Source organism: Hemicordylus capensis, chromosome 5 (assembly GCF_027244095.1).
Source record: "Hemicordylus capensis ecotype Gifberg chromosome 5, rHemCap1.1.pri, whole genome shotgun sequence".
NCBI lineage: Eukaryota > Metazoa > Chordata > Lepidosauria > Squamata > Cordylidae > Hemicordylus > Hemicordylus capensis.
Window position 1 is genome coordinate 244,113,684 of NC_069661.1, and position 24,747 is coordinate 244,138,430.

At 47.1% G+C, this 24,747-nt stretch overlaps 1 protein-coding gene across 4 annotated transcripts in view; it reads left to right on the forward strand.

Moving 5' to 3' along the window:
* PDE3A (phosphodiesterase 3A) overlaps positions 1-24,747 on the forward strand; it is a 382,562-nt gene that overhangs the window by 222,490 nt on the left and 135,325 nt on the right. The window contains exon 1 of one of the 4 annotated variants that reach the window (XM_053252905.1): positions 16,627-16,708. The exons of the other annotated variants lie outside the window; for them this stretch is intronic. The gene's annotated coding sequence lies outside the window, so the exon portion shown is untranslated. Of the gene's footprint in view, positions 1-16,626; positions 16,709-24,747 lie in introns of those variants that run through there. 4 annotated transcript variants of the gene reach the window in all.

Sequence of the window (24,747 nt, forward strand, 5' to 3'; positions counted from 1 at the left end):
TGCAAAGGAGGTGGGCAGTCCCATTTCCCTGATTCATGGCCAGATTAGAACCTATTTACAGTGTGTGTGTGTGTGTGTGTGTGTGTGTGTGTGTGTGTGTGTGTGTGTGTGTAAAAAAAAATCCTGCATACATCCGTGTCTGTAAGGACAACACTGCAAAAGATTGTCCTATGAATCCAACTCAATTGGTGTTTCTCATTTTAGATGTTCTTCTACTTCCAGAGAATTCCTTGTTTTATTTTATTGTATGTATTTGTGTATTTTATTGAAATTTTAATCTGGCAGTTTTTATCACCCAGTCTTAAATTTCCTTCTCTTCACAGCCAACTTCCTTCCCCAACATCTCACCAGCAACTAAGCTTCCTCTCATTAAAACCTTCCCCTGTTGACTCCAGTTAGGCTCAACTTGTCCTTGTTAAATATACCGCCTGCCCTATATTAGGTCCAGTTGTAGTCCTCCAGGTGTTCGTGGTCTGGGATCTGGGGCTTAGACGACATCGCCTTGCAAGAAGATTGACTTTCATTCACAGCTCCTTGGTCTTTTTGCCAATCCTGCATGCTTTCTTTCTCTGCAAATATTCCCTCCCTTCTCTGCTCAGACATCTTTGGCCAAGAAGACAGCCCCAACAGAAATACTCTTTGTCAAAGATGCTTCCCCACCTAGCTAGTAAACTTTCTATACAGAAGGAAGCAAACCTTAGGCTTGACTCAGCAAAATTAGTAAGCTGTATAACAGACAGGGTAGCCTTTGTTAATCGCCCAAGTGCCCTGGTGGAGGCCCATGAATATCTGGATCTATACACGAGATATTGGTTAGGATTCCTGAATTAGCATATCCCCCCTCTTGCCATTCAGAGATCAAGGCCTTCTGTGATCCCCCACTCCCAATGACATGCAGGGTGGAAACCCACACTCTTAATGTGCTGCAGAGACACTGTTCAGGAATGGCTGGGTGGACTGTTCTCCCCACTTGCCCCAGATTTCAGACTGCATGTGATAGCCTTAAGGACATTGATAAACTGGTCCATAGAGGGCAACAAAGATGTCAAGGGGTCTGGAAGCCAAGTCCTATGAGGAATGGTTGAAGGAGCTGGGTATGTTTAGCCTGGGGAAGAGAAGACTAAGGGGAGAAATTATTGTCATCTTCCAGTGTCACATGGAAGGAGTGGACTTGTTCTATGTTGCTTCTGTGGGCAGGATTGGAACTGGAGGGTTAAAATTACAAGGAGGCAGATTCAGGCTTGACCTTGGATCTCCTAAATCTGAGAGCTATTTGCCAGTGGAACAGTTTGCCACATGACGTGGTGGGCTCTCCTTCGCTGGAGGTTTTCCATTAGCAGCTGGATGGTGATCTGTCAGGGATGTTGCAATGAAGAGGGGGTTTGGCTGGAAGACCTCCAGGGTCCCTCCCCTCTCTGGAATGCTGTGAGTCGATGTGGTGATTGCTCAGGAGCACCTTTTGTCTCCAGCTGACTCCACTGGCCACAGGAGGACAATATTTGTGGAGGTTCTGTTCCTGGCTGCAGCTGTCGATACTGAAACTGTGAATATTGAGGCATTAGGGCAATGGCTTTGCGGGGGTTAGGTTCCCGGTCGGCTCAAAATTTGCTTACAATGGCGGGAAATTGGCCAAATTTGGGGGGAGGGATAAGGGGGAAGCACCTCACCATGCTTTGCTGCTCCCCCCCCCAGTCGTGCTGTGCCCCGGAATCCCCCCAAATCAGCTGAACAGATCCATTTCTTTAACGGAACCATTTTGTGGTTCCGAAAAACAAAATGGCAGCCAGAAAGGATCTCCACGAACATTTCTGGCCACCACCGACCCACAGATGTGTGAGGCTGATGTAGTGGGGTCCCCCCCCCCCCGGCATATGCTGAGGTTGAGTGTCTTTTACCTGACTGTGGATACACGAATATGTGGATGATGAACATGCAGACAACGAGGTTCTCCTGTATTGTCATAAACAGTTAAACTTGTCTGTGTACAGCATGCCTGCTCAACTTTGGGCCCCCAGCTGTTTTTGGACCACAACTCCCATAATCCCTAGCCAGAGTGACCAGTAGCCAGGGATTGTGGGCTCTGCAGGAGGGCCAAAGTTGAGCAGCACTGGTGTAGAGGATATGCTTGCCAAAGGCAGGAACAAACAAAAATTGATGGCTGTGTTATCTGTATTGATGGCATCCCAAATTGTTAGGGAAGGGGAGGGACAGCTGTTTTATTCCACCCTCCAAGGGTGGGAGATCGTCCATCAGCCAGGCCCCTGAATGTTGGCCATCAGTAGCATCTCAGGGGATGAATGCTCATAGTAGGTTTTAGCGATATCTATCCCCCCCCACCTCGGTGGAAAGCAGGTGATAGCATTGTTGCCTTTAACAGTTTTCTGTATGTCAACACCCTTTCCCCTTCTTTAAATAGTTGTGCCGTCCAGTCGGTGTTGACTATTGGCGACCACAGAGCCTTGTGGTTTTCTTTGGTAGAATACTGGAGGGGATTACCATTGCCTCCTCCTGCACAGGATGAGATTGTGCCTTTCAGCATCTTCCTATATCGCTGCTGCTCGATATAGGTGTTTCCCATAGCCAGGGAAACATACCCGTAGGGATTCGAACCGGTAACCTCTTGCTCTCAAAGCGTTAGGGTTAGGGTCACAAAGGACAAAGTGCTGTACTCTCTTTGGAGAACATTCCTGCCAATTTTCGTTTCCATTCCTCTGACAACACCTGTAAAGTTTTATAGTTGTTTTTGTGTGTTTAAACTGTTGGAAGCTTGTAAAAAGCCATTGCCAATTTGACCACTGCAGGCCTGATGATCAGGACAATAAAATCATGAGAACACTGGGCTAGAACACTGGGCTAGAAGCCCAGCCCAGCAGAGGAGAGGGGAGAGTCCATCCACTTCCCACCCAGCGCTGCCTGGGGTGAGAGACCAGGTGAGTGCTGTGGGCTCCTTTTGCTGTCGCCAGGTATAGACTGGGACTTCTGTTGGTGTACCTATTTGCCCTGCTGCCCGACAGTCCCTAACTGAGCTGATGGACTTGGTCTCGAGTTTGGCGTTGGAGCCCCCCAGGCTAGTGGTGTTGAAGGACTTCAATGTTCAATTTGGGACCAATTTGTCCAGGGTGGCTTGGGAGTTCATAGCGGCCATGACAACTATGGGCCAATTTCCCGCCATTTTAAGCAGGATTTGGTGCAGGGTGTTATCAATATGCTGATGACACCCAAATCTATTTCTCCATGTCAACATCATCAGCAGAAGGCATAACCTCCCTAAACGCCTGCCTGGAGGTGGTGATGGGCTGGATGAGGGATAACAAACTGAGGCTGAATCCAGATAAGACGGAGGTACTTATTGTGTGGGGTCGAAACTCGGGAGACGATTTTGATCTGCTGGTTCTGGGTGGGGTCATGCTCCCCCGGAAGGAACAGGTGCGCAGTCTGGTGGTGCTTCTGGATCTGAACCTCTCCCTGGTGTCCCAGGTTGAGGTGTTGGCCAGAGGTGCTTTTTATCAGCTTTGGCTGATATGCTAAGAGCATCTGGAGAGGTTCGCCTGCAGCTGCCACCAACTCATCTGGTGGCTACTTAGGAACGGGCCTTCTCCTGTATCAGTCCCTGGACTTTGGAATGCATTCTCTGTTGAAATAAGAGCCTCCCCATCTCTGGCAACTTTTAAAAAGGCACTGAAGACAAATTTATTCACCCAGGCTTTTAATTAGATTTATAGTTTTAAATATTGTTAAGACTGGTTTTTAATCTTTTAAATTATTTTAATTGTTAATTGATTTAATGTATTAAGTGATTTTAATTGTAAACCACCCAGAGATGCAGGTTTGGGGTGATATTGAAATATTTTAAATAAATAAATAAAAACGCGCTGAGAGTTGCAAGTATTGCAATGCAATCCTTATTTTCCATCTCTAGCGGGTAAACCTTGTCAAAAATCCCAGTGGGCATTCAACCCCCAGATGGTACTAAACAGGCCAGCTGGCTCATGTATTGGAGGGAGAGAAGCTGGAGCTTTTAGCTGCCACCCGCCCACCTGATAAGCCCTGAGGTCAGGGTGCCCTTGAGGGGATGTGGCTCACTACCCCACCCTTGCTCCAGGGACCAGCACAACCAGATGCTGCCCTTGCCACACCTCAGGATCTGGCCCTTCCCCTTTGGAAAACAAAGGTATGGACAGAACCTTTTGGCTAGAGATCCCTTAAGATGACAAAAGTCTTTCACCAATAGCTGCTCTGTTCCAGATTCCCTTCACCTGTGAAAAGTCCTAGCTCTGAAACTCCCCCTCAGGTTGGAAGCATCCAAAGAGGATGGTTAAACCCACGTATCTGTGGGTCAGGGGTTGCTGAAAATGACCTTGGAGGTCATTTCTGGCTGACATTTTGTGTTTGAGAACCATTTTATGGGGCAAATGGGGCAAAACCCATGCTTTTTGGCTGATTTTCAGCACTGTGGACTATTCTGGAGCATGGTGGGGCACTTTGGGGGGTGGTTTGGGGGGAGTGGGGGGAACAGCTATTTTCGGCCAATTTTGGGCAGTCCGGGAACCTTACTCCCCAATTCCCTTAGCCCTAATGCTCCATCATCTGGGGATTCACTAACCACAACACACACACACACACACACACACACACACACACCCTGCCGAACAGAACCCCCACAAATAATGGGGTTCTCCTGTAGTACTATCCTGTGTGAGGCAAAAGATTTGCATTCAAGGTAGCAGCGAATTGCATCATCTTGTGCGTTCCTGATTTCTGGTTAAGTGATGGACCACAAGGTCTGCAGTGGCCTAACAGTATAAGTTCCAGCTGTCTTTTTTCACCCTGAACCTGCCATTGCTTCAGGCAGCCCTAATCCTAATCTGTACAATGACAGCAGGGCATACCTTAACACCAGATAGCTTTCTGAACAAGTGACACTTGCGTTCCGACCTTCTGACTTGGGTCCTGCTTGTTTTCTTCTCAAGTAGCTATCGAGATAATTTGGCCGGTGGAAGATACTGAGAGAGGGAGTACACAAGGTTATTTTTAGTGGCCACTTGATTTTGTCCTTTTGTTGTGCTGAACAGGCTGGCTGGCTGTTTGTCCTTTCACCATCCTTCGAAGTCTAAACTGCATTTGCAGACCTAGAAATGTTCTCTGCAAAGAAAGCATCTAGTTTCAGCTTTCTCGTTTTCAGGACTTCAGCTGTGCTAAAAGAACTTGATTGGTATTTCTTCAAAGATCTTGGGAATGTCTTTCTATCACATTCCTGTATGATGTTGTTGTTGTTTGCTTGCTTTTGCTCCAGGAGATAACTTACTGCTAGATGAAGGCTGCAAGCACTCCATGCTTAAAAATGGCAAATCTACACCTCAGCAAGCCAAACTGTGTGCCAAGAAAAGCTGGATTCTTCCGTCTCTGTCAATGATGATTAACATTATTTCTCTTAAGGCCCATTTACACGTTATGTTCAACACTTGTTCAATGGGTGTACAGTATACAGTACAGTCAGGGGTGTAGCTAGGGGAGAGGGAGCCCGTGTTCACCACTCTCCCAGGCAGCCCATCGAAGTGAGGGAGATAATGAAGGAAATAGGGAGGGTGGAGCTGGGGACCCTCCGGAGTTTTGGGGCGGCTCAATTATAGCGATGTCTCTGAGTACAGTATGGGTATAGATCTCTTCTTCTTCTTCTTCTTCTTCTTCTTCTTCTTCTTCTTCTTCTTCTTCTTCTTCTTCTTCTTCTTCTTCTACCACTACCACACAGGTACAGTCATTCACATATTATGTTGACCGCAGGTACAGCAGTACACTTCCTATCTGTACAATACATTTAAAGGGCATGTATCCAGGTTTTATAATGAACACAGGTACAGTCATTTACACAAACACATGAACAAATGTACAGACATCCGCACACTTGTACAGCATACAGTATTTACATGAATAGAAGGCAACTGAATGTAAGACAATGTCTTAAAAGACGGAAGCTAATGACCTGTATTTACCCAAAAGAAAGAGGAATCTGAATCTAAGATAAGACCCGCCGCCCCCCGGCCATATATAATAGGAAATAAAGGGGCAGGGGAGAGAATTGCTCTTTGATTCAGGTAGATACAGTAATGACTGAACTGGGCTTTAGTTTTGCAGAATACACTGTACAGTGTCTGTTACTTTGCTCAGTTTATTCTTTTTTGTCAGGAGCAAGGGCAAGAAGATATAACGCCTCCTCTCAATTACTGGAAATCTTGTAAAGCCAGCCTATGATTATTTTATTATTTATTTTTACATTTATATCCCGCTCTTCCTCCAAGGAGCCCAGAGTGGTGTACTACATACTTAGGTTTCTCCTCACAACAACCCTGTGAAGTAGGTTAGGCTGAGAGAGAAGTGACTGGCCCAGAGTCACCCAGCTAGTATCATGGCTGAATGGGGATTTGAACTCGGGTCTCCCCGGTCCTAGTCCAGCACTCTAACCACTACACCACACTGGCACGCATAGTGCAGGACTTGAAAAATTCCAGGCTTCAGGAAACCATAGTGCCTAGAAACCTAGCTGTGGCACCTAGACCAGGGTAGTTAAATCCTTATTTCTCCCAGGCAGCCAGGTTTCTGTTCTGAGTCTGTTACTCGTAGGAGTCCATTTACTCTCCTCCTCCACAATGTCTGTCACGAAGTCCTGTACCTTTGTCCATTGTCTGGCTCCTAAATTTTTGGGCTGTCTCCTAGATCCAAAGAAAATTGGTTAAGGCCTGGCAGAGTATAAGGCCTGGCATGGGTTAGAAGGCTCAAGAAGAACTGGAGGGACCTGTGTCCAAATATCCTCTCAGACGTGAAGCCTAACCTTCATGTCTTAGGCTTCATGACCTTCGGCTCAGAGCCGAACCTACCTCACAGGGGGGTTGTAAAGATAAAATGGTAAGCAGGGCGAAGAACTGTGTGTGCTGCCTTGAGGTCCTTGGAGGGAGTACAGGATATAAATAACAACTTATAAAGCAGATTTAGTCACCCCTTTGGCCTTCAGAGTTTTCAGTGTGCATTGAACACTTGAAGGATGTGCTAACACAAAGACCAGTGCTTTTTCTCCAAATCAGCAGTTCCCAGCCCCAGGGCCTCCAGATGTGGCTGAACTACAACTTCCATCACCCCCTGCCAGGATAAATCATAGCTGCGGCTGATGGGAGTCGTAGTTCAGTCACATCTGGAGGCCCCCAGTTGGGAACCAGTGCTCTAAAAGAAAGCGGAGAGTCCCAGATGGCTGAGTTCCTTGCCCAACACCACGCGTGGTGGCTCTTCAGTGCTGCTGTGGAGCCGGCAGCATTGACAGAGCCCTGCACCAGATACATTCCGTCCTGTAGTTAAAAATACATATGCTGGTTGCAGCCTCCTACCAAGCGCTTCTGTTTGGCTGTGCCGTGTGCCCACAAGCACAGATGGTTCGAATCACAATGTTGCAAGGAAACAGAAGGTCATGAAGCCCTGTGTCCGTGGTAGAAATCGAGAGCCTTCCCATATTGGATGATCTCGCAGCATCCAGAGCACAGTTTGCCTTTTGGGGGTGGGGGTGGGGGGGCAGGAAGAAGGTGTACCCAGCAAGGTCCTTTTGGCAGCTTAAGGAGATGCTGTCTCTGTTTGCGACTCTGTCTCCTGTTCTGGAAACTCAGAGATGATCGCCAGGATATGGTGCATGTTGCAGGTTTGTGCTATCAGGGAATGGGGCCATAGCTCAGTGGCAGAACAGCCCAGGTTCAATTCCTGGCATCTCCAGGTAAGGCTGGGAAAGACTCCTGCCCGAAACCTTGGAGAGCTGCTGCCAGTAGGGATGTGCACGGACCGGGTCTGGACTGGTTTGGTGTGTGTGTGGGGGGGGGGGGACCTAAGAGGAACTGGGAGGGTGTTTATCCCCCCCCCCGCTGCATTCCCCCCGCCGGTGGGGGAAATGTGGCGGGGGGATGAGCACGCTCCCCACTCCTGAAAGGTAACCCCCGATACCGAACCGGCCTGGACGTGGCCAGCATCAGACCAGAAGTGGTCCACATGTCACGCATCCGCACTGGCCACTTCTGGTCTGATGCTGGCCAGGGCGGCGAGGAGGTACGCTGCTGCCCCGCACCAGCAGTTTTCACAGTGTTGGCTGGGGAAACACATTGTGGGGGGATGTGCACCCTCCCTGTTTCTTAAAGGTAACCCCCCTGCCGCTGCCCAACCGGTTCGGCAGCCCGTAAAAGGACTGTCGAACCGGTTCGTGCGCATCCCTAGCTGCCAGTCTGTGTAGACAATACAGAGCTAGATGGATCAGTGGTCTGACTGGATATAATTAGCTGCCTTATACCGAGTCAGGCCGTTGATCCATCTAGCGCTATATTGTCTAGAGCAATTGCCAGCAGCTTCTCCAAGGGTTCAGGCAAGGGTCTTTCCCAGCCCTGCCTGGAGATTCGGGGATTGAAACTGGGACTCCTGCATGCCAAGGATTTGCTCCATCCCCAAGTGCTGGGGTGAAATTCAGGTTTTGCCCTCACTGCAGCACACTTCTTGGGTGTTGCTATTAACATTTTATTGGAAGAAACTTTATAAGCAAAACGTACATCTTCTTTTTGCTTACATTTAACACACACCCTGTCTTAAACCCAAGACATCCCCCAACCCATCCCTGAATAACATTTTCTGTTCAATAATTTTAGGAGGAAAAAGGAAATAAGAAAAGAAGGCGGGGAGTAAAATAAAAGGAAACAAAGAAATAAATGAAATAAACGTAAACACACTAGACGCGGATAACTGATATCACCACAGCTATCTGGACAAGTCAAGAAAAGCTTTCCAGATACTTTCGGTTCTGTCCAGTCTTTCAAAGTCAGCAAATCCATATGCCAGCTCTCAATGCCAGGGCTGATCTTGATCTCAGTTATTTTTCCATGGGAGTTAAGGGCAACCATTCACTTTATATCAGGGTTTCTTAAACTTGGGCCCACAGATGTTGTTGGACTACAACTCCCAGAATCCTCAACTGCAATGGTTTTTGCTTGGGGATGATGATGATGATGATGATTTTAATTATTATTTTACATTTATATCCCACTCTTCCTCCAAGGAGCCCAGAACGCTGTATTACACACTTAAGTTCCTCCTCACAACAACCCTGTGAAGTAGGTTAGGCTGAGAGAGACGTGACTGGCCCAGAGTCACCCAGCAAGTATCATGGCTGAATGGAGAATTGAACTCGGGTCTCCCCGGTCCTAGTCCAGCACTCTAACCACTACACCACGCTGGCTCACTCCTTATTGGAGTTGTAGTCCAACAACATCTGGGGGCCCAAGGTTAAGAAACCCTGCTTTACCTAGGAGAAATTTACATAAGTCTGTGCTCATTTTGCATACTTCATTGTGCCTCTGATAACAAAATCCTTGCGCTTTTCTAGCTGAACCCCCTGCTCAATGTAGGAATCTGCCACCGCATCCCTGACTTTCACCCACTGTTTGAAAACCTTCAATGAAGGTTTTCAGCCACGACCGCACAAGGAAGACTGTTCTGCACAACTTACAAGTCAGGAAATTCCTCTAAATGACTGGCTTTAATCCGTTTCCTTGCAATTTCTGAGTCATGAGGAAGAATAAAGACCTATGAAAGGCACTCAAGCATTGCCTCCTGGAAGCCATACTCAACCACACTTCTAGCTTCTGAGATTCCAGCCTTGCAATACCCATGGTGTATAGTTCAGAAGGCCTCAGGATGAGACAGGCCATGTGAATAACTGGAGGAGCCAGTTCCACTTTTGTAGCTGAGGTCTGTGTGAGTGGTTGAACCAGCATGATCTCCTTGTAAGCATGAGCAGTCCTAGGTCCAGGAACCAGAGACTGTCTTCAGATAAAACATAAATGTTTCACTGATCTAAATTTTCCCAGTCTCACTTTCATGAGAAGTGAGATCCATTTGAATTCAATTGATTGATTGATTGAGTACCATCAAGTCGGTGTCAATTCTTAGTGACCACATAGATAGATTCTCTCCAGGATGATCTGTCTTCAACTTGGCCTTTAAGGTCTCTCAGTGGTGCATTCATTGCTGTCGTAATTGAGTCTGTCCACCTTGCTGCTGGTCATCCTCTTCTTCTCTTTCCTTCAACTTTCCTCACCATTATGGACTTCTCAAGGGAGCTGGGTTTTTGCATAATGTGTCCAAAGTATGATACTTTGAGCCTGGTTGTATGTGCCCCGAGTTAAAATTCTGGATTGATTTATTCTATGATCCATTTGTTTGTTTTCCTGGCTTTCCATGGTTTCTTCAAAAATCTTCTCCAGCACCAAAGTTCAAAAGCATCAATGTTTTTTCTTGCTTGCTTCTTCAAAGTCCAGCTTTCGCCTCCATAGAGTGTCCCAGGAAAAACCATTGTCTGAATTATTCTAATCTTTGTAGGTATAGACACATAACGGCATCTAAGTATCCCTCCCAAGACCTTCATTGCAACCCTACCAAGAGCTAGTCTGCGGCGTATTTCTTGACTGCTGGATCTTTTACTGTTGACAGTCGATCTTAAAAAGCAGAAGCTATCCATTTCAATGTCTTCATTATCAATTCTGAGGCTGGTTGCTGTACCCGTTTTCATTAGTTTAGTCCTCTTTACATTTAGTTGTAGTCCCATTCCAAATGCTCAGCTTCTTATCATAGGAATATAGAGACATAGGAAGTTGCCTTATACAGAGCCAGACTATGGGTCTAACTAGGGCATTCCAAAGACAACCACAGGTCTCTGTGGTTGCCAGGAGTCAACACCGACTCGATGACACACTTTACTTAGGGCATGGGTAGGAAAACCTAGCTGTTGTTGAACTACAATTCCCATCATCCCCAGCCACATGGGAGTTATAGTTTAACAACAGCTGGAGGACCAAGTTTGTCCACCCCTGCCCTAAGGGGAATATCTCACAGCAGACAGTGCTCACATGTAATCACCCATCCAAATCAAACAGGGTGGACCCTGCTTAGCAGACAGGACAATCCGTGCTTGCTGCCACAAGACCAGCTCTCCTCCCTGTGATCTGTTGCTGGCTTTACTCTAGCATCTGGGTTTATAGCATGAAAACTCATGTTCCATATTAAAGAGATTCAAAATCTGCAGCAATTAGTCCTCCTGCAACGCAGGTTATTGTATTGTCCCTTTCCATGCCCATTGACCCCTTCCCATAGTTAATTAGCGGTGCCTTTTTTTGCTTTCCTTTCCCCCCCTGACCCCACCCATTCACTCTTTACCTTGCACACTTTGTTACTTTAATCTGCTGTTGAGCTGGGTCTCACGAACAGTGAGACCCAGTTTTTGTTAGTGCGCGGGGAGAGCGAGCTAAGCCCGCTCTCCCCACACACAAGCGTGGAGGGAGCCCCCGGCGGCCGGATCAGCTGCCCACATAATTGCCAGCTCCATGATGGAGCCGGCAGGGGCCGGGGGCCACATGGCCCCCGGAAGCCCCAGTATGCCCTGCACGAGTGCACAGGGCATACTGGGGAGATCCCCGGAGCCGGAAGGTGGCTTTTTGCCTTCCCTCCGGGAGGGTCTACTCGTGAGTAGCTGCGGCGTGGAGCCACGCCGCGGCTACTCGCGGTCACAGAGTGCTCACTCCGCAAACCCGGGCTATGGGGAGGGCTACAGGAGCGGGCTATCCACTTGAGAACCGCCAGGCTCGCAGCCACCACCGGGCTTGCAGAGAATAGCCCCATTGTCTTTCAGCAGAATCTGTGTCTGGATACTTCAACATTAGAGAACCCAGTTGCATCCTGATCCCATCCAAAAGTGTATCCTTCCTTTTTGGGACACAGCACTAAAGATACAGTATTGAAACATGCATGGGCACAATTTCACAAATATGGATTTTATTATAAAAAAGAAACTTGAGCCTCATTTCAGGGAAGAAGCAGGCAATGCATATGGAAACCTGGTTGGGATTAGTACTGGGGCAGTGAAGAAAAACACATAAAACTGAACTAGGAACATAGGAAGCTGTCTTATACTGAGTCAGACCATTGGTCCATTTAGCTTAGGATTGTCTACACCAGGCCTGCTCAGCTTAGGCCCCCCAGCTGTTTTTGAACTACAACTCCCATAATCAGCGGCCAATATTTATTTATTTATTTATTCATTCATTATTTATTCTATTTCTCTACCGCCCTTCCAAAATGGCTCAGGGCGGTTTACATTAAAACAAAAGAATTAAAATCAATTAGCAGTTAAAAACAAAGGTTGTAAAATGGCATAAAACAATAACAGTTAAAACATTCAAAACATTCAGGGTTAAAAAACCCTAAAAAACCAGGTTACAACATTAAAACCATTTACAACAATTTACATACCCTGGAAGGCCAAACAAATAAAGAATTCAGATTGCGGATTTCTGCAGGGAGTGCTTTCCACAGCCCAGGAGCAGCTACAGAGAAGGCCCACCTCTGAGTCGCCACCAGATGCACCGGTGGTAACTGGAGACGGACCTCCTCAGATTACCTTAACATGCAGTGAGGATCATGCAGAAGCCAGGTATTGTGGGAACTGTAGGCCAACATCTGCAGGAGGGCCAAAGTTGACAGCCCTCGTCTACTCTGACTTGGAGCAGCTTCTCCAAGGTTATAGACAGGAGTCTCTCTCAGCCCTATCCTGGAGATGCCAGGGAGGGAACTTGGAATCTTCTGCATGCCAGCATGCAGATGCTCTTTCACTGAGTTATGACCCGATCAGTGTTCCCTCTAACAGGGATTCCCAGATGCTGTTGACTACAACTCCCAGAATCCCCAGCCAAAGGCCATTGCAGCTGGCGATGCTGGGAGTTGTCGTGGACGACATCTGGGAATCCCTGTTAGAGGGAACACTGGACCCCATCCCGTGAGGTGAATATCTTGCAGTGCTCACTCATGTAGTCTCCCATTCAAATGCAAGCCAGGGCAGACCCTGCTTAGCAAAGAGGACAATTCATGCCTGCTATCCCAAGACTAGCTCTCCTGCCATAAGAACCAAAATGAAACGAAATGTCACATATGTGATTGCGGAAATGCCCTTAGTTTTTCAGGGTCTGAGTTGTGAACTTCAAGAGAATGACTTTTTTTGCCCAATAGGACTATAATAACGGCACTATTCGTAGTCTCTGCAGTGACATTCTAGCAGTGCCGGACTTAAAATGCCAAGAAATGACCAGTAATTGGGCAGCTAAAGTTTACTGAATTCATTTACAATCTCATTTTAGGGCTTGGGTGGAACTTCTGGGTTGACTGAAAAATGTCCCCTTAATTAAACCTTCTAATTGAGTAACAAGGGTGGCGGGACATCTGAATGCCCAACATCTGGAAGCAAAGGAAACTTTCAATATTTATCTTGGATGTGGGTGTGCTGAATCCAGACCTGCTGGATTTCACTCCTCCCTTGCCTCTCCATCCATCCAAAAGGCATTCTGTTAGCACTAAGAGGCTGTCCTCTGTCTAGATTCTGCTGTAGGACAGTAGTGTCTAAGGCTGTCAACTAGAGCGGTCTGCTAGGTATTTCTGCTTATTGGCCTGACCACTGCATTGCTTTAGAAAATGGGAAATGGAAATGTTGGTGGAAGTTTTTGGAATGGGCTGCTACCCAATTCAGAAAGATGAAGTGAAGTGTTTGAAATATTCACTATATAATTTAAAGAAAGATGGCTGGACGTGCATTTACCTTGACGCAGACAGAAACTGATGGATGTACTGCTAAGTGTAACCAGTGATTTTCTGAAGCTGGATTTGGTAAGGAATCACTAGACTTCTTCGGCAAATCCTCTACTGTGTGCACCGCTCTGTACTCACAGGAGGGGATGGATCATGCCCAATGTTAGAAAAAACAAAAAAAGTGGGAGGTTTTGTTTATGAAATTACATTTATATTCCTCAATACTTCCATCATGGAATTTAAAGCAGTGTTTATGGGGGTCCCAGGTGGTCAGTCATCCAGGCTCCGAGCAGACCTGGACTTGCTTAACTTCTCAAGGTGCCTGTACCACATGCCCTCAGACCATGCAATGGCTGACTCAGAATGCCATACTAAGAGAGGAGGAGCCGGTGTGCTATGGATATAGACAATCCAGATGATGATTTATGCCCAGGATTTTTGCAGTGACAAATGGTGACCATAAAGAAATGGAGAAGGCAAGATTTTCTTCATCTCTACAGGCCAATTTTTGTGTGCACCTTGATAGGGTCAGGTAGTATGGGGCTGAAATCCTGTTTTTGTGCACCAGCATCACATTGGTACTAAAAATTAGGTGCTGCTTCCCTATGAGGCTTGATTTCCCCCCACCCCCTCGTTGTGCTACCAGGAAGCAGCTGTGCCCTTCCTTCCATTGGTCCACTGGGAAGGCGCTGTCCCTTTCCTCTTTGGGTTGGGGAGCCTCCCAGTGGTGAAGCACTGGGTAGGCTTGCAAAGGTAGCAATCTTAAGGAAGAGTGAGGCAGAGGACAAAGAGAGTTGTCAGCACTCCATAGAAATGAAGGTAGTAGTGAAGGTTAGAAAGGAACCTGAAGGGAAACTGGGAGAGAAAGGACAGAGATGAAAGGTGCATATAATCAGTAGCTGCAGAGGTGAGGAACCATGTATATATAAAATACGTTTTTTAATCATTTTGTATTGTGTGTGTGTTGTGTTGTATGTGTGGTTTTTTTACTTGATGTTTAAATTCTGTGTTGTGAGCTGCCCAGAAAATGACAACAACAAATATTGATATTCTACTTTTCAACAAAAGTTCCCAAAGCAGTTTACACAGATATAATTAAAATGGCTCCCTGTCCCCAAAGGGCTCACAATCTAAGAAAGAAAAATAAGATAGACACCAACAACAGCCACTGGAAGGGTGCTGTGCTGGGGATGGATAGGGCCAGTTGCTCTCCCCTTGCTAAAGAAAGAGAATCACCACTTTGAAAAGATGCCTCTTTGCTCAATTAGCAGGGGACTGGGCAGCCATCTGTTAGGGATTTGCAGAATAATTTGTTATGGGGTGGCTAACAAAATTGTTATTATTGTCATCTATCTATCCCTCTATCTATCTATCTATCTATCTATCTATCTATCTATCTATCTATCTATCTATCTGTTTTGAAATATTCAGCAACAGTTTGGCTGTAGGCCTTCTAGTCTGTTTTTAATTCATCCTGCAACAATCTCCACTCGCTTCCTTCATCTTAATGCTGGAAAGGGAGTGGGAAGGCTGTTAATTTGTTGTTCGCTTCATTGCAGATCAAGTATTTGGGCCCCTGACATTTGCCTGTTGATATCTAGCTGGATCGAGATCCATGTGGCAGCAACATTTGGAGGGAGGGAAGGGCATTCATGGTGAGGAACAGTTTTGTCTCTTTGGACACCTCGCTGGCAGCTCTTTTGAAGCCCAGCCTCTCTGCATTGGCAGCTTGCTGTCCTGGAGGTTGACTCGAAAGGACGCTATGAAGCTGGCGGTCCTGGTGTTTGACCTTCACTTTGATATGGTTGTCCACACTTTCTCTGAGATATCAGTACCTAGAAATGGTCTGCGTTCTGTTTTGCTGGAACACGCAGCCAGTTTAAAAGGTCAGCATGAAGGAACACCATGTGTTTGAGTGCCACCAAGGGGAAAGCACAAAGCACACCAGTGATGATGATGGTTTTTTAAATAATTATTTTTAAAAATTTAATACAGAACTACTTACATCAGGGGTCTCAAACAGGAGTCCCCAGATGTTGTTGGACTACAACTCCCAACATAAGAATAGCCTTTCTGGATCAGGCCCAAAGCCTGTCTAGTCAAGCATCCTGTTTCCCATAGTGGCCAACCAGATGCCTCTAAGAAGCTCACAGCAAGAGGTGAGGGCATGCCCTCTCTCTTGCTGTTGCTCCCTTGCAACTGGTATTCAGAGCCATCTTGGCTCTGAGGCTGGAGGTGTCATTCCCCAACGCCTGACAGCCCCTGTTAGATCACAGCTCTCCTCATCCCCAGCCATAACAGCCAGCACATTATCACTTTTAAAGGTGCCTGTTTGCTCAGTCAGCAGGTAAATTCTGGTTTTCTAGTGTTCCCAGTTGTGTGGAGAGAGCCCCATGCATGGACAATTGTATGCTCTGGGATTCTCTTCAAACACTCAGATGAATGTGCATAGGGTCAGGGGCAGAATCTGCTAGCCTCTCTCTCTCTCTCTCTCTCTCTCTCTCTCTCTCTCTCTCTCTCTCTCCTCCGTGTCCGGACCCAGGGTCTGGTGGATCTAATGAGCTGGGGTAGGCAAGGTCAAGAGTTGGAGCTGATAAATGCCCAGCAAGGGAACTGTTGCACAAGCAAGGCCAGGCTCTGAATTAGAGGGTTTACATGGGATAAAACACATAGTAAAGAGTCTCCACTAATTATACAAACCAGCAACAAAGAGACCTAATAAACAGTAAAAGGAAATGCATCTGTTTAATACAAATGCACAGATAAACCACAAGTATAAAAGACAAAAGCCGCATAAACATAAACAACTTCCACACAATATATAAACACAGACCACTGGTCCCTCTCCGTTTCAGCACCGAGGTCTTAATCAAGGGAACACAAAACATGTGTGATGCAGATTCGATTTCTTCAAAAAGGAGGAGCAGGGTGCTGTTAAGTTGGATTTTGTCATGCGGCATTTTCAATAGCACCATCCTTCAGCAACGCAAGTCAAGAACAAGCTCCCTTGAGACTTCTGCCATGTTGTTAACAGACTGGAAACAGTGTCTTAAAGGGCTTAAAGGTAAGCCAGGACCCTTTCCCATTCCTGGAGCAAAGGCTGGCCCTATTCGAGGCAGGTGCCTGAGTGGACCTCCTCCTGAGTAAGTCTTTAGGGAAGGATGCCTTTAGCTGCCTGGTGAGAGCTTGGCCCTGGTTTGGCATTGCCTCTGTTTGTGGATTTCTGAGGGCAAAGGATGGGGTACCAGGGATGGGACAGAAGGAGTCCTCCTGGGAAGCATTGACTCTTCAGGTTTCCAAGGTTCCTCCAAGGATGTGACCATTTCTGGTTGTTCAAGGTCTGTTGGAGCTGGGGTCTTAGCTAAGGCTGTTCCTCCTCTTCCATGAGAGTCCGCCAAGGGTCCGGGTTTAGATAGGCCCTGATCAGTGTTACCTATAACAACGATTCCCAGATGTTGTTGTCTACAACTCCCATCATCTCCAGCTACAGTGGTCTTTGGCTGGGGATGCTGGAAGTCAACAACACCTGGGAATTCCTGTTACAAGGAACACTGGTCCTGACATCCCGTGTGTGTACACTGGAATGTCTGAAATGGGGCCCTGTGCAATTACAGGTGTACATGTAAATAGGGCTTGTGTTCATCCCAGGGCTACATAACTTTGGTCCTCCTGCAGATGACTCCAGGCATCCCTGTTGGTCATTGTACCTGGGGATGATGGGAGTTGTAGTCCAACAGCAGCTGGAGGGCCAAAGTTGTGCAACCCTGGTTTAGCCCATGGCAGTAGTTTGGGCTGGGACATTGAATTTGCTGCTTGAGAAGGTGAACAGTAGATCTGTTGCACTAGATCATGGGACCTAATGCTCTCATTAGTTCTATTACAGAGGCGTCAGTTTTGTTCTGGTCAATGCTGCACGCATCCGATTGCTCTGCTCAGATGTATCTTTTTCTCCATCCCTCCCATTTGCCAATGGACAAATGAAGAGTGCTTAATTAATTTGGTAGCTTGATTGAGATTGAGTGGTGGAGAGTGAGGCAAGCTTCCCACCCCCCCACCCCGCCGCCCGCCCGCCAATGAATTGATGCAATATTGCTGGTTGAACTTGAAGTGAGTGGATCAAAAATAGAAAGTATTTAGCAGGAAATACCCCAAGGGAATGTTTAAACTGAATGTACTGTGAGTTTGACATTGAGAGTTTAAAACAAACTAGCCAGCCTCCATTAGATTTGGGGCCTTGTAGCAGCAGGGATCTTTTGTTCAGGCTGGGGGAAAGTAATGATGCCTGGATGAAGAAGATACATCATGTTGAGACCTTTATATTCCTTGGCTGACATACAGACCAATGCTGCACTAGAGCAGACTAATGCTGCACTAGAGCCACAGGAGAGGGGCTACTTTTGCCAATCTCCCCTTCCCTCTGAAGCCCACAGTATCCTCTTGCCATGTGCAGCTGCACATGGGTCATTTGGGGCCCCAGAGTATGATCGGAATTCATACTGTACAGGCACCTTGCTGAGACTAAGGAGGTCTTAGAATGGTTGGTGCCTGGGTGGGAGACTCATAGGAAGCTGACTTATACCAAGTCAGACCATTGGTCCGTCTAGCTCAGTATTGTCTACATAGGTGGCCAGCAGCTTCTGCAGGGTTGCAGGCAGGAGTCTCTCTCAGCCCCATCTTGGAGATAGATAGATAGATAGATAGATACTCGCCCACCCCTCACTGAACATCTGTGCGGTATTTGGGGCCGGTGTTTCCCACCTGGGCTGGTCCTCTCCTCCATCCCCACCCATGGTTTCTAGCTGGCTTTAAAGCCGGCCCGTCCCTTCCTGGGCCATCTCCTCTTCCTGGTGGCCCAGCCGCCTCCTCACCCCACCGCCACCACGGCCAGGCCCGAAACAGCCACTGCCTCGCCACTGCAGCTGGGCCTGCCGCTGCCTCCCCATCACGGCCGGGGCCACTGCCTCCCCATCGCATCCGGACCCGCCGCTTCCCTTGTGCAGCTCCTTCCCAATCGGGCCCCAATTTCTCCGTCCTTGTTCCCGTCTTTGCCGGGAACTCTCGCAGCGTGTCGCGAGAGTTCAGCCTCAAAGACACGCATCCCCACAGTGGGTGGCTAATATGGCATATATTTATATATATGGATAGTGATAGGCTGGTCTCATCTCCCATGATTGGGCAAGGTGATTGAGAGAGTGGTGGCTAACCAGCTCCAGGCAGTTCTGGAGGAAACCAATTATCTATACCCATTTCAAACTGGCTTTAGAGCGGGCTATGGGGTTGAGTCTGCCTTGGTCGGTTTGATGGATGATCTTTACTAGGGAATCGACAGAGGGAGTGTGACTCTGTTGGTTCTTTTGGATCTCTTGGTGGCATTCGATACCATCAACCATGGTATCCTTCTGGATCGCCTGAGGGAATTGAGGATAGGAGGCACTGCTTTGCAGTGGTTCTGCTCCTCTCTCTCAGGCAGATTCCAGATGGTGGAGCTTGGTGACAGTTCCTGTTCAAAATGGGAGCTATTATATGGTGTCCCTCAGGGCTCCATTTTGTCACCAGTACTTTTTAACATTTACATGAAACCACTGGGTGAGGTCATCAGGAGATTTGGTGCATGGTGTTATCAGTATGCCTATGACACCCAAATCTATTTCTCCTCATCCTCCTCATCCTCCTCCTCCTCCTCCTCCTCCTCCTCATCATCATCATCATCATATAATGTCATTCATTCTCTAAATGCCTGCCTATGGGGCAGTAATGGGCTGGATGAGGGATAACAAATTGAAGCTGAATCCAAGCAAGATGGTGCTCATTGTGGGGGATTAGAATTTGAGGGATGAGTTAGACATTCCTGTGCTGGATGGGGTTACACTCCCCCAGAAGGAACAGGTACGCAGCTTGGGAGTGCTCTTGGATCCAGGCCTCACCCTGGTATATCAGGTGGAGGCTATGGCCAGGAGCGCTTTTCATCAACTTTGGCTGATTCGACAGCTGCGTCCATTCCTTGAAGAGAACAATCTCAGAAAAGTGGTGCATCGGCTGGTAACCTCCAGGCTTGACTACTGCAATGCGCTCTACATGGGGCTGCCTTGGTACGTAGTTTGGAAACTTCGGTTAGTTCAAAATGCGGCAGCCAGACTGGTCTCTGGGGTAACCCGGAGAGACCATATTATGCCTGTTTTAAAACAGTTGCACTGGCTGCTGATATGTTTCCAGGCGAAATACAAAGTGCTGGTTATTGCCTCTAAAGCCCTGAATGGCTTGCATCCTCCGAGCTACCTTAGAGAGCGCCTTCTTCCGTATGATCCCCATCACTTGTTGAGGTCATCTGGAGAGGTCCGTTTCCAGTTACCACCGGTACATCTGGTAGCAATTCTGAACCGGGCCTTTTCAGTAGCTGCTCCTAGCCTATGGAATGCACTCCCGGCAATATCCGCAGTTTAGGCTCATTGTCGGCCTTTAAGAGAGCCCTAAAAACTTACTTGTTTGGCCTGGCCTTCCAACATTTTTTTAAAAAAAATTAAAGTCTTTTAATTAGTTTTAAATGGTTTTGAATTGTTTTTAGCACTGTGTCTTGAATGGTGTGTGTTCTTACATTTTTTTAAATTTGTTGTACACCACCCAGAGCCTTTGAACATCACCTCATTCACATAGTATGGATGAGGTGACACGGTAGACACACAGCTCAGGCATTTGTCACTAGGTCAGCGCTGCACAAATTTGACCCTTCTCCAGATGTTGACTAAAACTCCCATCACCCCGGGGTATTGGCCACAGTGGCTGGGGATGATGGGAGTTGTAATCCAACAACAATTGGGGACCAGTGATTGAGTGCCCTGGGCTGTGGCGTTTGCTTGGTATGAGCTTTCATAGGCAATGGTCTGCTTCACCAGTTGCAAGTAGATGATGAAAATGGTGAGGTTTCCACAGGGATTCTTGTGTGCTTGTCACTAGCAGCACTGATTAATGTCCCTAATTGGTGATGAATACTTTGTCACTTGGTATCCCCTGCACTTCATGAATAAAAATGTAGATGAGAGGAGGTGTCTCCGCTGACTATTTCCGAGCTCAATAATAAGGGCATTACTAAGTGTTTACTTAACATGTTCCTGTAACAAATATATTTCACATCTGGAAACGTCTTTTTAGCCTCTTTGATTTATTTACAACTGCAGCTCCCCCCCCTTTCCCCCTCCCTTGATACACATGGGCTTTGTAAAAACGAATGTGCCGTTTTCTTCCAAATTAACACATAGTAAATTCTCTTTCTACAGTGTGTGTTTTTTTAAAAAACCAAGATGTGCTCCATTGTGCAGGACTGTAGGCAATTTAGACTCACTTAGCTTGATCTACAGTTAGGCAAACTTGTGTGCAAGAGATATGCCATGGACAAGATCTGTTTCCAGTTAGACATGTGGAAAATTCCGTATTAACCCCAAATAACAGAAATAGGTATGTGCATGGAACCAGCTGGCCCGGTTCAGTTAGAGTCTGGATCAGACTCGAACCCAACCGGGCCGGTTCGGTCTGGCACCCCCTCAAACCCCCCCGGCTCGGTTCGGTGTGGGTGGGTTCACGAATGTGTTTTTTAAAAAAAGATTTTTTTTTAACCTTATCCCCTTTGAGGGAGTTCCTGGAGGCAGCGGCGGGGTGTGTGTGTGTGTGTGTCCGTGGAAGTCCCCCCTTCTCCTGCCAGCCTTTCTTATGCCCCCTTCTGGCCAATTTGGCTGGCTCTTTGGTTTTCCGCCTTCTCCCAGTGGCCCGGCAACCATTTTGGAGGCCGCACGCCTGCTCAGTTGGCCACTGGGTGACCCAAGGAGGATAAGGTAAAAAAAAAATTCTTTAAAAAACAACAACAACCAAAAAAGGTCTGCGAAGTCCCGAACAGTCGGGGGGTGTTCGGTCTGGGGTCGGACTGAACAGGGGATGGTTCGGTTCGATGTCAAACACATTTGACGTCAAACCTGTTCGCACATCCCTAACCAGAAATTGATCAGGCCCTACGTGTGAGCAAAATGTATTCCTTGAGTCCTCCAAATTGATCTTACTCCCTCCTGAACCAAGCACTACTTTTAATTTGTATTACTGCTAACAAAATATCCTTTCTTATTGGTAGCTCTATGGCCCACAGAACTCAGCAAAAACCACTGACGATCCAGCTGACCCCTTTTGCCTTGGTTCAGTGTTTGATCACACTTGGTGTAACCAAAATCTTTCAACTTATATTTTATTGGGACCTTCCCCACCCTACCTCAGGGCTCAGGAGACGTTACAATGCACCATTACCCCCTTTTAAACTGTGTCAGACAAACTCATCAGAGGTTCGGCTTGCTTGATTAGCCCAGAAAGTGGTATCCCTTCCAAGAGCCACATCATTCATTGCATCATTGACGGATGTTCTGACCTGACAGATGGTCTTCAACTGATGGATGTTCTGTCCTGGTCTATCACGCAGGCTAGAAAGCCAAGACTGGTCTCCAGGACTGTGGACTCCAGAGAGCTCCAAGGGAGGAAGCACTCCAATCGAAGTGCAACTCCATTGACCTTGGGTTAGGGTGGTATTAAAAAGTGCTAAATAAACAAATAAACAAACTCCAATGTAGCTCTTTTATATCTCTTGGCCGTGCTTACCTCCCTGAGGCGCCACCCCTCGCTTGCAGAGGGTAGTTCCTTAAAGGGACAGCCTCCAGGCCCAGAGCTGAACACTCTGCTATCTTTTAGCCAGCTCTTGCCTAATGCATCAGCAAGTGGACTTTAAAGGGTAAGAGGTTACTCAGTATTGTCTACACTGACTGCCGGGGGGAGCTATTCCCAGCCCTGCCTGAAGGTGCCAGGGATTTAACCTTTTGCATGCAAAACAGATGCTCTACCATTGAATGATGGCTCCATCCAAGGCTCGAACCCCATGAGTGAGTTTGGCACAGGGGGACTATCTCTGAGGATCCAGGTTCAAGTTTCCGGGGCTCTTTACTGCCTGGTTCATCCTCACCACTGGAGCCTGTGGTGTACACCACAGCAGCTGGTGTTTGGTGTTGGGAATTCCCCTGGCTCAGGAGCAGAGTCCCAGTTTTCACCTGAGGTCATGATGTTGGGTCAGGAGACACTGAGCAGGGATGGCCCAAGAGGGTTATGGTTAGGCAGCATGGTGGAGGCCAGCTCTCTTTCAAAACAGAACTTTGCAGGTTTTGAAAGTGGCATGGGAGCAGGGGGAGGGAAGGTTTCCAGTAGCTTCTTCTTCTCTCCTTACACTTTCTGTATGCTTTGCAAGGAGTGTGAGGAGATGTGCTCCTTGCAAAGCCAGCAAGGCTCAGATCAGTCCAAGAGAGCCTCTCTGATGCCAGGATCTTGCCACCTTCCTGATACCCCAATACTCTGCCACCTGAAGCAGCCACCTCACCTTGCCTCACAAAATGGCTGCCCCAACACTGAGTGACACCAATGATGGGTCGTATGAGAGGCACAACCACCACTCACGTTTGTCACATTTTAATTGCTTTTTTGAAGAACAGAAAGCGGGGTTAAACAGAGAGAAGGGGGGAGATAAGACAATGGTAGAGGACAGAGAGAAGAGGCAAGATACAGTATAAATCAGGACTACACAATTTCAGCCTTCCTGCTTTTGTAAGACTACAGCTCGCATCATCCCTGACTATTGGCCAGCTGGAAATTATGGAATTATGGCAACTAGGAATTATGGGAGTTGCAGTCCAGGACCAAAGTTGTGCAGCCTTGTAACAAGTTGGGATTTAAGTTAGGTTCTCAGACAGAAAAGGTTAAAAAAAAAAAAAAGGCTACACTACACTGCACTGGCTTTCTCTAGATCAGGGATTCTCAACGTTGGGTCCCTGGACTTCAACTCCCATAATCCCCAGCCCCAGTGGCCTTTGGTTCAGGATTCTGGGAATTGAAGTCCAATAGCATCTGGGGACCCAACGTTGATAATCCTTGCTCTAAATTATCCATACACTTAAAGGTGTACTTAGGCTGGTATTCTTTTTGCAAGTAATAGCCTGGGTAGTTGATATGGACAATCTCCCTTGAAGAGTTTACTGCTGACAACTCTCTTCCTCCAAATGCTTCTTGGTGTCTCCCACCCCCGCGCACAGGAACCCGGATTCCTACTGAAGTCAAACACAGTTTATGTCTTGGAAATAGGATAAAAAGGTCATGTGCTGCCATGAGAAAAGTCCTAAAATATGTAGTCTTTCTCCCCCCGCAACCCGATGTCTTCTCTTCCAGGACCAAATATGATCTCATCCCCTGACTTTCTTTGGAACGGAGATCACAGCTAGAGGCTTGAGACTATTTCTTCACCATGAAGCGTACAAATGCTGGCATTTCTTAATCACACCATTTCTCATGAACTGCTGGACACAACTGGAGTTTCTCTTCTTGTGGTCTTGCTCTCTTCTTCTTGTTGCATTATGACTCAAGAATATACTTGTGCTTTTGTTTGTATGTCTGTCATTTATCTAGTGCTCAATGGAAAAGGCTTTTTCATGGGTTTTTCATGCTAGGTCTCATCTGGCATGGCAATAAAATATGAATATGACAAATATTTATGTAGTGCTTTTCAACAAAAGTTCCCAAAGTGATTTACATAGAGATAAATAAATGGATTAGAACAGCTCCCTGTCACCAAAGGGCTCACAATCTAAAAAAAAGAAACACAAGATAGACACCAGCAACAGCCACTGGAGGGATGCTGTGCTGGGGATGGATAAGTCCAGTTGCTCTCTCCCTGCTCAATAAAGAGAATCACCACTTTGCAAAGGGTGCCTCTTTGCTCAGTTAGCAGGGGAGAAAAAAAAGTGATGGCTTTGGGGCTAGAGCTGAGGGAGGAGGGGACCAAATTCAGACTGGCTCAAAAATAAACCAAGCCGTTCCCCAGGGTTTGGAAGAAGTGGTATTGGCTTTGGTCTGAGCCAGTCTGGTCCAATCCGTGGAGAGCCTGCCCTGATTTTAATACTGAGAATTTAATACATAATGGGGATGACTGGGGATGGTACTCCAATGAGGCAAACTGAGGAAATTGCCTCAGGCAGTAGATGATCGGGGCACCAGCAATACACCACCATGTCCTCTTGTTCCCTGCTTTTAAAAGGG